Source organism: Dipodomys merriami, unplaced genomic scaffold (genome assembly GCF_024711535.1).
Source record: "Dipodomys merriami isolate MVZ:Mamm:240054 unplaced genomic scaffold, mDipMer1.0.p SCAF_656, whole genome shotgun sequence".
In the NCBI taxonomy this organism is placed as follows: Eukaryota; Metazoa; Chordata; class Mammalia; order Rodentia; family Heteromyidae; genus Dipodomys; species Dipodomys merriami.
In genome coordinates, this window is record NW_027206242.1 from 223,759 (window position 1) to 237,090 (window position 13,332).

General features: G+C 35.0%; 1 pseudogene; it reads right to left on the bottom strand.

The window, feature by feature from the left end:
- Positions 1-3,657: 3,657 nt before the first annotated feature.
- LOC138815667 (U6 spliceosomal RNA) lies at positions 3,658-3,757 on the bottom strand (annotated as a pseudogene).
- Positions 3,758-13,332: the final 9,575 nt, after the last annotated feature.

Genomic DNA, 13,332 nt, shown 5'->3' on the forward strand with positions numbered 1-13,332 from the left:
CTTATCAAAAAACGTCATAAAAACCTGTGTTATAGCGAATAACTCCACAAGCTAGGCTGATTGGTAAGGGGCATCAAAGGTGGTGGTATGGTTGTTAACAATGAAGGCTGCACGGCCATTGCTTGAGCCATCTGTAAAGACAGTGAGGGCTTGAGGAATGGGAGTCTTTTGAGTAACATTGGGAAAAACAAATGGATATAGCTGGGCGAAGTGTAAAAGGGGATCATTGGGGAGATGATTGTCAATTAGTCCTAAAAATCCTGACAAGGCGATGCCCCATTCATCCCCAGTCTGAAGTAAAAATTGACTCTGGTCTTTGGTGTATGGAATTAAAATTGTATCAGGGTCCTTGCCGAAATATTGTAGAGAGAGCAAGTGAACTTTGATAATGATAGAGGCTACCTGGGCAGGGTAAACAGCAATAACCTTGGGGGATGTGGTGGGTAAATGGACCAAAAGCAGGGGGCTGGCCTTATTATTGGAGTGGGGAATCTGTTGCCAAAACAATCCTGTGGGTGTATGAGGGGTATGTAAAATAATTAAGACCAGAGGAAGATTATAGGAAATCTGTGTAACAAAATGCTGGGCGATGGCCTCAGTAACTTGGCTTAAGGCATTTCGTGCATTGGGAGTAAGCTTGAGAGGAGAGGAGGGGTCAGAATCCCCTTTTAAAATCTCATTAAGAGGCAAAAGCACGCTTGTGGGCAACCTTAGGTATGGCCTAAGCCATTGAATATCTCCAAGCAACTTTTGAAGATCATTAAGGGTGTGAAGATGGTCTAAACGAAGTTGAATTTGAGGAACCCGAATTTGATTATTTTGGAGTTCTAGACCCAAATAAGTATAGGGATCCTGTGTTTGAACTTTATCGGGGGCAACCTGTAGTCCCAGGGCAGTAAGGGCTTTATAAAGGTCTAAATAGCAGTTTCTAAGTTCGTGGGTGTCAGGTGCAGCAAGCAACATGTCATCCATATAATGTAATATATAGACGCGCTGCCATCGTTTTCTCACAGGGTCCACGGCCTGGGCAACATATTTTTGACAAAGGCTAGGGCTATTGGGGAAGTACCTTCCATTGAAATCTTTGCATGGGGCCTTGAAAGTTAATGCGAGGAAGGCTAAAGGCAAAATAGGGTATGTCCTCAGGATGTAGGGGAATGGTTAAAAAAAAACAATCTTTTAAATCAATAACCATTTTGTAATAGTCCCTAGGAATAGCCACCGGTGTGGGAATGCCTGGCTGTAGTGCTCCCATTGGGCGCATAGCTTTATTAACAGCGCGTAGATCTTGTAAAAGGCGCCATTTGCCTGATTTTTTCTTTATAACAAAAATAGGAGTATTCCATGGTGAAGTAGATGGCTCTATATGGCCTGCCACCAACTGTTCCTGTACTAACATGGAGGCTGCCTCCAATTTTTCTTGGGTAAAGGGCCACTGATCCACCCAAATGATTTTATCTGCATGGGGCACAGGAGGGTCAGGGGCCGATACTAAAAATCCGAATACCCAAGCCCATGTTTATCTGTTTTTTGGGTAGCTTGGATGGGCTCAACGATTCCTTCTCCTGATTTTCCAAGACCCGTACCAGGGACAAATTCCATACGGAGCTTTTGATGTGTAACCACAGAATTGGGACTAGCAAGGATAACTTTCATCTGGGTCAAGATATCCCGGCCCCATAGGTTAACAGGGATGTCAGGAACAACAAAAGGCGTAACAGTTCCCTTATTGCCCTCTTTGTCAGTCCAATTAAGAACCCTGGAGCTTACCAAAGGGTTTTTTGACTGCCCTATGCCTTTAAGGTCAGTTAGGGACGAGGTAAGGGGCCAACTTGGTGGCCAATATTTTTGGGAAATAATAGTGGCATCTCCACCAGTATCCAAAATTTTCCTGTACAATGAAGGAATAGGTCCAGGCTAGGAAAGCAGCTACAGAAGGCAGGGAGATTGCATCTGTGACAAAACTTTGTGGAAAATGGAATCAAGGATTACTTACTGGTGATTCACTTGCACTTGAAGCATGATTCTGAACTATTGCTTGCTGATTCTGAACTATTGCTTTGATCATTATATTTTCCAAGAAGAAAAAGTGAAATTTCATTGATAGTAAAGGACTACTAATACATTTTGACTTCTCATTAAGCATCTTCAATCATCAAAATCACTTGAAGGAAATAGACAGGCCTATTTTTAGATGAAAACAAGTGTCTTTAAAAAAACAAGAATTTAGGTAGTCATACCAAGGACTTCTATTTTACTACTGCATTATACATTTTTTCTAATGTTGGATACCAACATTAGAAAGCTACTAGAAAACTCTTAAAGCCCATATGTTGAATAGTGAGTTCTCTTACACTATAACATGATATTTCTCAAATCATTTACAAAGAAGGCATTGTTTCCTATTTTCTCATTCCTAGAATAAGCTGCACATGAAGACACCAAAGGTCCTCATGTTCAGACAAGGAACAAGATGAAAGAGTGAGGAATTGTATCAATTTCAAGAAAAAAATGGAGTAGGATCCAAGCAAATTTCTTCTTTGGGTGCCAAAATTAATCCGCTTACTATGGTGTGAAGACTACTTTCCAAAAAGGCCACCCAAATGAATACTAGGGATGAGTATGAGTATACCCCTCTTCATATGAAAGCCTAGAGTGGACATTTAGACATTGTCCATGAGTTGGTAGCTCAAGGCAGATATTCATGCAATAACTCTAAATGGCTGACACCCCTGCACAGCGCTTATATGTGGAATAATACCAGAGTGGCAGATACCAATCCCCAAACTAAAGGCCTCTTGTCCGCCTTGCATGTTGCTGCTGGGAATAGAAATCGAATAGGTACTCTGTTGAACCATTATATCAAACCAAGTTTGAAGAACAGCTTGGAAGAAACTGCATTTAATATTGCCAAAAGGATAAGTATATATCACTACCTCTTTGAAGTTGTGGAAGGCTACACAAATTGTTTTCATAAGTCCTAATGTTTTGGTTAAGTTTATTAAATTTCAAAAATGCCAGTCCATCCTTTGTGGCCCTACCATTTTTTTCACAATACAAAGCAACAGCAATATCTTACTTTAAAAATTCATGGATTCCATGGTATTCTTCCAAGTGAATTGCCTGACTCTGATGTCAAAATATATTCAAGAATTTTTTGTATACATCTATAATGATTTCTGCAGAGTTTGTGATTTTTTAATCAGAAATAATTTTAACTTATCTGTTGAAATGAATAGTATAGAAACTAAAGATGTTCCTGGTGCTTTTAGGAAAAAAGTATATCTATGTTTGTACAATATCCATAATCTATTTCATTCGCTCCTATATATAATACTTTGAATTCTACATTTTTATATAATGTATAGTTTCATTAATAAATGTGTCCTTTCAGATTGCATTCCATATAGAAGAAGTTTAAGATTCCTTTTTTTCCTAGGTCCTTATATTATTTTATTTCTTTGGGATAACATGACAATGTTATCTAATTTCAAGTTTTGTAAAGATTATGCTATGTAAAGGCCTTTCTAAGGTGAAGATTTAATACACTGATGTCAAACTAACCTTTAATTCTATGAATTGCATGTATTGTTACACTTGTATTTTTGTAATCAACTTTTTAATAACTGTTTTTATATTTCTTGCATCAGAAGAATGAAAAATATGGAATACTTCACAAATTTTCATATCATCCTTGTGCAAGTGCCATGTTAATCTCTGTGGTATTGTAATTTGGGTAGACCTGCTGCTGAAGCATGTAGTACCCTCTAAATTTAAGTACTTAATGATGCAATCTTTATACAGGCATATATCCATGGTTGCCTATTTGTAACAAGGAACCCTTATTGTTCCTTAAAATGCGATTGATCTTGTTTCTCTAAAATTCTGTGTATAGTGGAAAAGCTTATATCATTTGGTCGATTGCTTATATTTACAATTTTTTTGTCAATGACTATTTTGTCGTTTTCATTTTAAATTTGATCATACTTTGAAGACTTTAAAGCTAAGACCAAAGGTGATGGCTTTTCAAGTACTTATTTATCAACTGAGTTAGCTTTGTAGAGCTAATGGGTTCAAACTAAGCCTTGTTTGAGAGCTACTTCTAAACTTCCGCAGCTTAAACTTTCCCAAATGAGGTCTTGCTGGGACAAATGTCTACCTGAACCTTTACCCTTCTTCCTTGTAGGAACAGACCAACCAGAATATCTTACCCTGACAGCATAGATTGTCTTACTGGAACAAAACTAATCTTAGTTACAAGGGATCATAGAGAGATTAACAGTTCAGACCAAATTGTTCAGAATGGAAGGTATTTTATCAAAATATAATTGTTTATTATACCTATCATTTCAAAAGTAGCTAAAGCCAAGAAGGTGAAAAAATTTTCATACGCATGATTACCTACTGTCCTGGCCTGTCTATCATCCAACCAAGCAGGAACTTACACTACTGACTCTCTATCACCAAATATTTCCATAGCTCCTGGAAAAGTCCATATGTTTCTCCTCGATATTAGGCCTTAAATTGGTAATGTTTTAATCACAGTGTTTCCTCTTGCCTCTAGGCTGTAAATCTACAAATGGTAAAGCTTGAAGTCTAACTCTACCAAACACTGAGGTAGAGATAATGGAATAATACTTTAAAACAGAGTTGCCTTTGATTCCCTAACCACAACACAACAATGCAAAACAATTTTTATATTATATATACTTATATATTTTATATTTATAAATATAAAATATGTGCTGATTTTAAATTTCACACAGTGAATCTTACTAGAATTGATAATTTGACAAATATATTGACATTTATTCCAATAAATAGAATGGAATATAAATAATTAGATTTAGGATATATATTAGAATATAAAAAGTATTAATGCAATATCTTCGGTATAAACTTGTGATACGTTCTAAGTGTTCGTGATCTTCTGAATTCACATGGTAAAATAACAGTATTGTTTTCTGCTAATCTATAACGGATTTTACTCTGATGCTCTGTTTATTGTTTTAACTCGCTGGTCCCAAAGTGTTTTTCTCCATATTTCTGAAACGTTCTTACTGATTATACCCAAATTTTGCTGATATGATGTCTAAAAGCTATTATTCTTTTGAAGGACCCACGGATCCGAGGATACCAGTTCCCAGTTATCTGTATCATCAGAAAACAAGGGCAAGACTTCTCACATAGGCCCATGCAACATGCCAACAGAAAATAATTGAAGACATCTCAATTTCTCATTTCCTATAATATTTCAGGACCCCAATTCCTTACAAGAAGTAGCAGAATTTAATTGTGAAATGGAAGGCAAGTTAAAATGAAAGATGAGACCACAAAATCAGAGAGAAAGTACTGTAATTCAAACTTTCAATTTACAGATGACCAGCCCATATGAGTGAACAAAATTACAAATGAACAAGATTATTTTTAATACCCCTCTCCTAATGATTAATGAAAGATTTCAGTGCAGCCAAAAATAGTTTCTGTAATGTTAGATCCATAAGTGGCCTACCAAACTAGGAATACTTGATTTAGAGGTCAAATATAATTTAGAAAAACATTAATTGATAATATCCTTAGTGCTTCAAAACACTGGTACTTCAGTAAAACTAGGTTCTGTAGTATAAAAAAATGTTGTCATTCTCAAACCAAAGATAACCTATATTTAATCTCCTGAAAGTATATTCATTTTCAAATAAACTATTTAAAATCACATTTGCCAAAATAACACTTTACAAGTAGATGATAGTGACATTACAAGGTTTTCAAGTGTAGGGAGCTAGTTACAATAGAGTTGATTTACGTACCCAGCACCAATAGCAAACAAGTTCAACCATTCATCAAAATGTAGAAATAGTACTCCCCACCATTTGTGTTGTTCAGTAGGTGCCTTCCAGAAATGTGTTAAATAGATCAGCCTCCCATATTTCAAACCCAAATATTAGCTAATGAAGTAAATTTTTATCACATAAGAAAGTACATTTTAAAAAGTGACTAATAGTTGCCTTATCATGTGTTGTTTTATATTTTCCCTATCTGTCTAACATAGTAAGAAATATGACTTTAAGTTTTGAATATGGATACTGATGAGAGATGTGACAAAAATAAAATCTGTCTTTTATTTCTGTCATATTCCTCTAAGTAGTAAATTTTAGTTTTCTTCTTTTTCCAAAACTTATAGGTAGTAGAAAAAATTATCCTATGTAAAATAAAATAATCATACACCATTGTACAAAGCCATTTATAATAACTGGTAGTTAGAAATAAATTCTAAGCCATTTTTAAATTTTCTTGTTGACTAAAGATTAATCTTCCAAATGAACGCGAATAAAATCATGTCTAAGTGCTTCACATCTCCAGTCTGCAAATTGCTATTGCAGATGAATGAATTATGGAAATATAAGCTGACATCAGTTCAAGTATATGTGGGAGTGAAACTCCATGGAATGTATATAAACTTTTCAAAGTATTAACAGGCACTTTAACAGAATGACTATCAGGAAATTGAAACCAGAGAGGAACAATAGTAAAAAAATAGAATGAATGAAAAATGGAACAAGGGGCAAGTACAGCTAGAATACTCAATGTACATATATAATGAAGGAAGTGCTAAACCTGAACTCAATCTTGGAGAAAGAGTTGGTTGACATTGATAGAAGGAGTGATTCTGATCCAGGAGCATTAGACAATTTGATGGACATATTTAATTGTAAAACACTTGCACAACCTTTTGAAATTCAGTTAAAAAAAACAACAAACAAAAACACACAAAAATGACAACCAAACAGCAATCTCTAGAGAGTATGAATATGACCTCTCAAAATTTTAAGCAGTTAATGAAGGGCAGTCTTTGGAAAAGCAAACAAACTGTTCAAAGAGGGCAGTTTGGGGTAGGGAAGGATTTTGACTAGATTTAAAAAGATTGTCTAAGGTTATAAATCACCTATATCTTCTGCAAATATTTTCTTCTGCGAGTGCTCTTTGTCTGAACTGGATACTCCAGTCCTGAGTCACACTTGATAGCTTGTGAAGACAGAATGGAAGAAACAAGATCAAAAACCTATTCCTCCACTGGAGAGAAAACAGTCCTCTCTGTTTTCTCTCAATCTCCTCACTACTCCATTTTCATACTTTTAATAACGTCAAGTGATTTTGAATTATATCTTTCCTTCTTTGTTCTCACAAAGTAATTGTTCAATATAATTCATTAAATATTATTTGCCATTATTTTCTATCATGCTGTTTACTTATTCAAGCGAGTCCATTAAACTTCCCCTTTTCATTTGGTTGCCACGAAAATCCAACAACTATGTTAATGAGGACCAACGCTAATGCAAAACTTTGTCTCCAAAAATCCAGTCAAAGAACCTATAATCACAAATATTTAGCTATAATTTTTTCTTTTTCCTTTTACCTTGAAATCTTCTTGTGTCTAAAGTGCCGACAAAAATAAATATTCCAACACATTTTGGTTCAATCACTTGTAACCTCAAAGATATTTTGCTAACAAGATGCTTGGAAACCTAAGAATACTCTACTTTTATCTTCTCTCATAAAACTTTTATCTTCTCTCTTAAGAATCTCCTTAGATACAATATCAGGAACAATGAAGTTATTCTTTGCAAAATTATTTCAATAGGTTATTTTCCTCTTGGTCTTGTATTTGCTCAACAAGATGTATGGAGAAGAAGAGAGTTAAATCACCAATTCCTTGGATGATATTGTCTGTTACAAAGGACAATACTTCTATGTCCTACTTCTATGTCCTCTTCTTAGCTCTTGCCTGATTTCCAATTAATCACAGGTTCCTGGCTTCAATTCTAGTGAAGCTGAAGCACTATAATGCGTCCCCAATTCTACATCTTCATGGTTTCTCTTTGAAAACTCTTTTATTTGGAGGTGGAATTTATTTTCATGTCTTCATTCAATTTGTTCTGCATTATACTCAGCCAAATAAGCTCAGTAAAATCACGTTAGGTAGCAAAAACATTAACACAATCTATATCACTATATAAAAAAGTTTTGGCCCCCTCCACTGCTGAAACCAAAACGCTTAGCTAGGGCTTCTAATAACGTGTTTTCTTACCTTTTCTATTTGCTCAATTCTTTTCTGATCCCCAAACTTTCTGGCTTATGTAAAAAAAGAAGTCTTCACTATCTCATGTTAATAAGGATATTATATTTTTGAGCTACTTAGAAATGTGAAATCACTGGTTTGAAGTATCCAATCAGATTTTTTTCTGTGTTTCAGTGCTTCACATGCAGACATTGTGGAAAGTATTAAAACAGAGAAGTGTAAACTCAATACGTTCTTTCATTGTGGAGGACACTTTCTCCCTAAATATTTTGACCCAAATAATCTTTTTAAGAGAATTACTGTTTAGTAATTAAAGGTCAATTCACAAATTTTGATGTCTTATATTTTAAAAAAAAACTTTGAATTTAAATTCCACTAAAACCTTGTTTCACACAGTAAGTGTATATTTCCTGGGTAAGGACAATTCTCATGGGAACCTACAGGATTTACAGCAAGGTTTGTGAGGTTTGTTTGTTTACTGTGAAAATGAGCCACCTTACCCACATTGCTCCCTCTCAGCTAAGTCTCCATGGATTTCTTTGCATGAAAGCCTATTTTCCCAGGCAATTTTAAAATTTCTTAATAGGCTAAGTTAAAAGTTAGAAAAATTAAAATTTACCTGTCTTAATTTTAAAACACTTTTGAAATTCTTTTATCAGAATCGCAAATTTACCAATCCTAATTCCACGTTTACCATCAAAAACAGTTAACATGTTGTTTTCAAGATATAGTATCCATGAAACCATTATTTTCCAGTGGCTTTGTTATGCATATATATGAACATATAAGCTGATGCTGAGCAAAATGAACTCCAAGATATGGAAAGAGATATTTATTTGCAGTTGTTGTTTTTAATGTACTATGTGATTTCTATTTTCCTTGGGTTTTTCCCCTATAGTATAACTCCTACTGTGTTTGATTTTGGTACATTTTGTGTATACATTTACCTTAAAAAGGGAAGGGAAGAGAAACAACAAAATGGCAAGATAAAGGACAAAAAGCAAACCAATGCATTAGAAATACTCAGAAGACAATATGTTGGAAATGTACATTACAACTTGTGAGGGGTTTGGGTGTGAAGGAAAAATGTGAGAAAAAATGAGAGAGGGCATAACAAGTTTGAAAAGTTATGCATTCACTGCCTTACAATTGCTAACCCACTGCACATCACTTTCACATTAAAATTAAATTTAAAAAATAAGCTGTATGAAATAAAATTTCATTGTATTGGTATAGTAAATATTATTCTTTATGTAGTAACTTTTTAAAAATTCAGTAATATTTGGCATATAATTTGAATTAATTACCCCTTCTTTATCAGAGGGCCATCAACTTGAATGTTAACCAACTAGATAATTTTTTCACAATATACTTGCCAATATTTTCAAAAAAGAATAAATTAGTACTTTCTCATACTAAAACCGAAAACCATTTAATTCTATAGAAACCCATAACTTTTAAAAGTAAATTAGTTGTTAAGAGGACAAAATATGTGCGTTCTTCAAAATTCCTATGACTAATAACTACTCACTTTCAAATTCTCAACATTCCATACCTGAGAGATTCAAAATAGTACCTGTTTGCATGTTATGTAATTCTGCAATAGATGCATTTTCCAATGGGGTGTTACAGATTGAGAAGTGAACAGAAAAATAGCCACATTCTGGTATAGGATAAAACTATAAAGCATCGGTTATAATTAATTCTTCAAGAGTAAGCAATTTATCAGATTAAGCTATTATTTCTATGACCATCAATCCCAAATTTATGCCATAAAGTCATCCTAGACCAACAGTTTCCAACTTGTAGGGTGAACCTCAAAATTCCCTTAATTCACATCACAAATAGCTTATCTTTATTGGGGAAAATATTACACCTTGCTAATGTGATGCCCTCCGTGTTCTGGAAAGAACACCACAACATACTGGGTTGCATCATTTTTCCTCCACTGGTATTCTTGCAAATATTATTTATATTTATACTTTTTTACTATCATAGATATTCAGGATGCTAAGATTGGAAGATTACAGTTCAAAGCCCACCCAGGCAGGAAGGATCCCTAGATTCTTATCTCCAATAAACTTCTCAGCAAAAGCCAGACACAAGTGGTACTGAGGTTGAAGTGGTAAGGCACAAGCCTTGAGCTTAACAGGCTCAGAGACAGTGTCCAGGTCCAGAGTTCAAGCCCTATGACAAAGCAATAAAACAAAAAAAAATAAAAACAAACCCAAATCCTAGCATTTTTCTCACTGTATACAGAGGCACGTGATTAAGGAAATTGCTTCCTGTGTTACATACAGGTAGAAGAAAGAAGATGTCACACAATTATTCTCTTCATACTATGTTATATTAAAGCCTCAAAAATTGCTTTTTCTAAATTTATAAATTAATATCATCAATTTCTTGGCAACTCGGTCTAAATTATTCACATTATCATTTTCTACATGAACAGTTAGAATTATTTATTAACTGACTTCTACTTATAACTCACTTGAAACAATATGCTAGGTAAATAGAATGAAAGAAACATCTGTAAATTTGTCAATTAAACCCTCTACCTAAAAAGAATTTTGTAGTATCCTATAGAATATGAAATTACAAACGAAACCAAAATATTTTTTGAAGTCTAAACTCCAATTTAGCAAGATCTATAAAGACCTACATTAGGTGATCTTTGCTATTGCTCCAGGCTTAAGCTTTTGTAATCCTTCATCCTTTCCTTGGAATCTAACAGAATGATGATTACTTACTTTTGCAAATTTTGGATGGGAATCATGAACCAATTTGCATCTAGGAATGTTCTGTAATGAAGAGCGCATTTAAAACACAACTGTGGAGGGGCTGGGAAGGTGGCTTAGTGGTAGAGCACTTGCCTCGAATGCATGAGGCCCTGGGTTCAATTCCTCAGCACAACATAAGCAAAAAGAAAAAATGCTGGAAGTGGCGCTGTTGCTCAAGTGGTAGAGCGCTAGCCTTGAGCTGAAGAGATGAGGCACAGTGCCCAGGCCCAGAGTTCAGGCCCCACAACCGGAACCAAAAAAAAATTTTTTTAAAAGAGTTAAAAAAAATAAAACACAATTGGGGATTCTATACCAGTTGTATTTCAATAGAAAACTTGGCTTTTCAAAACATAATGAAAAAATTAGTCCAAATTTCCAACTGTGTATTCCATTCTTGTTTGGTTTGTTTTATTAAGACAAAATTATACTACCTGGTCCAGGGAAGGTATCAGTAGTAATTCCAGTCTCTAATCTCCTGTCAGTTTGAGTGCTAGAATTCAAGGCTTGTATCACATTGCCCCACCATAGTTTCTTGGTTTATTTATTTATCTGTTTGTTTGTTTATTTATTTTTGGGTCCGGTAATGGGGCCTGAAATTTGGGCCTTGATGCTGTCCCTCAGCTCTTCAGCTCAAGGCTAGTGCTCTACCACTTGAGCCACAGAGCCACTTCTGGCTTTTTTCTTTTTGCTTATGTGGTGCTGAGGAATCAAACCCAGGGCTTCATGCATGCGAGGCAAGCACTCTACCACTGAGCCACCTTCCCAGCCCCTTCTTGGTTTATTTAATCTAGATACAGACTATCAATTCTGAACTTCACCAGTGATATTATCCACTAGACTTTTCAGACTGTTCATGCACTATTTTCAAAGATGTTCTAACATTTGACACAGGGTATGAACATTTTCAAATGCACCTGCCAGGTCTCTGATTCATTCCTCCATGGATCCTATCCCTTTAATATTGATTACTTGACTCTCTTACTATCTCTGGTCCCTACTTATGTAATATTCTCAAACTTTTTTGAAGAAAGTTCACTTTAGGATTTTCTAATTTTAAAAATTATCACTTGATTCTAGTCTCACTCAGGACATACTTTCTATTGTTTTCTAACTTTTCTACGTATTCTGAGAGTTGCTTCATTTGTGTATGTGTGTGTGCACATATAAGTGCCTCTGTGTGTATGTGTATGTTTATATGTATGTATGCAAAAGCCTCAAGCTCTTATTCATCATTCTTGCTCATGACTGTTATTCCATCACCTGAGCCATTCTTCCAATCTAGCTTTTGGCTGGTTAATTATAGATAGTGTCTCAAACACTGTTCTGCCCAGGCTGGATGCAATTTGAACTTCCCAGACTCCTTTACATACTTAAGTTTCATTTATCCAGTAGAAACAACTTTTAAACTACAAACATTTTTGTGAGTGTAAAGTCTAAGTTGTAGCCCAGATTTTTAACTCAAGAATTCATATAAAGATAGATGAATATACACAATACATATGCTGAATGTACACTGTTAGAAATGTGATCCTAAGCTGGGTGGTGGTGAGATCTGAGTATTGGGGTTCAAATCCAGCCCAGGTAGGAAAGTCCAGGAGACTCTTTTCTCCAATTTACTGCAAGAAAACTGGAAGCCTCACTGTGGCTATAGTGGTAGAGCATTAGCCTTGAGCGGAATAGCAGAGGGACAGTGCCCAGGCCCAGAATTCAAGTGCCAAGACCACCACCAACAAAAAATATATAAGTAAAGGAAAGAAAAAAATGTGATCTTATCCACCAGTTGATGGCTAGTATAATCCCTACTCTCTCAAGATGGAATTTTTTCCTTATTAAATCCATGCTCTTATATCTGACTTGCATTGGAAACAGAATTATTCTTCCATTCTAATTTCTACAAAGTTGTGTCATTAGCAAGCGTGATTAGGAAGGGAGTGGCCTCATACTTCGTGTTCCACGTAGGAGTAATGCTTTCTCTATATCACTCTCATAAATCTACATACTGGACTTGGCTTTATTGTTTCAATGTGGTCTTATTTGTAGAGTCTTCTATAGTGTATTGAACCCTTATACTTAAACACAGAATTTCTCTTTCTCTTATTATTGCTATAGTTAACACGAGTTAACAAATTCATGTACACTTGGGAAATAATGTGCAGCACATATACTCACAAAAAATGATCTAGGAACCTTCTTCCTCTTTAAAATTCGCCTCAATTTACAGAGAATTTACAAAGTTTGAATTCAATATACTCATGCATAATGTATTTATAAAAAATATAAATTTTATATTTTCTCTTTACTAAGTTGTCTGTGAAACACGTGTTACATCAGGTCCAAATGTGTTCTTGTGTTATTTCGGTGAAGCCAGAAATCATTCATTATACCTCAAGCAGCACCATAGATTGTTCCTGGAAGTAACTGTTACTGGATATGGAAACTGGTCCCAGTAGAGGAATGGAACATAGAGGATTGACA